Source organism: Bison bison, unplaced genomic scaffold, assembly GCF_000754665.1.
Source record: "Bison bison bison isolate TAMUID 2011002044 unplaced genomic scaffold, Bison_UMD1.0 scf7180017864247, whole genome shotgun sequence".
Classification (NCBI taxonomy): domain Eukaryota; kingdom Metazoa; phylum Chordata; class Mammalia; order Artiodactyla; family Bovidae; genus Bison; species Bison bison.
In genome coordinates this window covers 62,575-65,189 of record NW_011494819.1, presented here as the reverse complement: position 1 = coordinate 65,189, position 2,615 = coordinate 62,575, and positions in this window count along the sequence as shown.

Here is a 2,615-nt window from a genome sequence, read left to right as displayed (position 1 = left end):
TGGATCACAATAAACTGTGGAAAATTCTGAAAGAAATGGGAATATCAGACCACCTGACCTGCCTCTTGAGAAATCTGTATGCAGGTCAGGAAGCAACAGTTAGAACTGGAAGTGGAGCAACAGAGTGGTTCCAAATAGGGAAAGGAGTATGTCAAGGCTATATATTGTCACCCTGCTTATTTAACTTATATGCAGAGTACATCATGAGAAACGCTGGGCTGGATGAAGCACAAGCTGGAATCAAGATTGCTGGACCTCAGATATGCAGATGACACCACCCTTATGGCAGAAAGTGAAGAAGAACTAAAGAGCCTCTTGATAAATGTGAAAGAGGAGAGTGAAAAAGTTGGCTTAAAGCTCAACATTCAGAAAACTAAGATCATGGCATTGTGTCCCATAACTTCGTGGCAAATAGATGGGGAAATAGTGGAAACAGTGGCAGACTTTATATTTTGAGGCTCCAAAATCCCTGCAGATGGTGACTGCAGCCACGAAATTAAAAGATACTTACTCCTTGGAAGAAAAGTTATGACCAACCTGGACAACATACTAAAAAGCAGAGACATTACTTTGCCAACAAAAGTCCACCTAATCAAAGCTATGGTTTTTCCAGTGGTCATGTATAGATGTGAGAGTTGGACTATAAAGAAAGCTGAGCACCAAAGAATTGATGATTTTGAACTGTGGTGTTGGAGAAGACTCTTGAGAGTCCTTTGGACTGCAAGGAGATCCAATCAGTCCATCCTAAAGGAGATCGGTGCTGGAAGGACTGATGTTTAAAGCTGAAACTCCAATACTTTGACCACCTGATGTGAAGAACTGACTCATTGGAAAAGACCCTGATGCTGGGAAAGATTGAAGGCGGGAGGAGAAGATGACAACAGAGGATGAGATGGTTGGATGGCATCACCGACTCAATGGACATGAGTTTGGGTATACTCCGGGAGTTGGTGATGGATAGGGAGGCCTCGCGTGCTGCAGTCCACAGAATTGCAGAGTCGGACGCGACTGAGCGACTGAACTGAACTGAACTAACAGTATCAAGGCTCTGGAGAAGGAAGTGGCAACCCATTCCAGTATTCCTGTCTGGAGAATCCCATGAACAGAGGAGCCTGGCAGGCTACTGTCCATGGGGTCACAAAGAGTCAGACATGATTGAATGACTAAGCACATCAAGGCTCAGCTCAGCCAGCTAATGTAACAATGTGTGTGCGTACGTGTGCGTATGTGTGTTAAGTTGTTTCGGTTGTGTCTGACTCTTTTGCAACCCCATGGACTGTAGCCCTTCAGACTCCTCTGTCCATGGGATTCCTTATGCAATAATTACTGGAGTGGGTTGTCGTTTCCTTCTCCAGGGGATCTGCCTGACCCAGGGATCAAACCCCCATTTCTTATGTCTCCTGCATTGGCAAGTGAGTTCTTTACCACTAGCGCCATCTGGGAAGCCCAATATAACTATATCACTTCTAAAAATTGGCTCAGCACCTCTGTTCTACCTTTTGAGTCAAATTGAAACCTCTTCTCTGGACAAGACTTTTCACTGCTGGCTCCTCTATAGTCTTATCTGCTCCTCTGGCACCTCCACAGCCAATACCCCTGGAGTAGCCATTGTGAACATCTTATAATTCTTCACTTCTCTGGGTTTTTGTAAATGTTATTTTTTTTTCCTCTACATGGCAGCTTCCTATTCTATAAATCCTATATGCTTTCAAGATTAGGTGACTGACCATGAGCAGTTTGAAGGCAGAATAAGTTGTACTCATCTCTGTATCCTTGGACCTCTTCGAGTGCCTGCCTTCAATGAGCATCGAAGTGTCAGCTCAAAGGCAACCTTTCTAGAATTTTTCCTGCTGCCCCTAGTTTGTGCTGGGAGGTCTCCTTCTTGCTGTTAAAGCACTTCAGCATATTTATGTTTATTCTTTGAATGCTATACTTTAAGTGTTGTTTTTCTTCTTTTTTAAAATTTATTTTTTAATTGGAGGATAATTGCTTTACAATGTTGTGTTGGTTTCTGCTGTACAACAACATGAATTAGCTATGAGTATACTCATATCACCTCCCTTTTAAGCCTCCCTCCCAATGCCCCGTGTCCCACTCCTCTAGGTCATCACAGGGCTTCCCACCAGCTATCTGTTTTACACAAGGTACTGTATATATGTCGATGCTATGCTCTTAATTCATCCCACCCTCTCTTTCCTCCGCTATGTGTAAATCCATTCTCTATATGTCTGTGTTGTTTTTCTTGTTTTTTCAGGTGAAAGGGGTGTGACTGGTACATCACTGCACCCTAGTGTTAAGCCATGGTACCTGGCACATAGTAGGTGCTTGATAAGTTAAATTTGAACGCAATGTCTTCTGAATCTCCAACATGGAAATCTCTGTGCCAGGCACTATTCAGTTCAGTTCAGTCTCTCAGTTGTGTCTGACTATTTTTCGACCCCATGAATCGCAGCATGCCAGGCCTCCCTGTCCATCACCAACTCCTGGAGTTCACTCAGACTCACGTCTATTGAGTCAGTGATGCCCATCCAGCCATCTCATCCTCTGTCGTCCCCTTCTCCTCTTGCCCCCAATCCCTCCCAGCATCAGAGTCTTTTCTAATGAGTCAGCTCTTC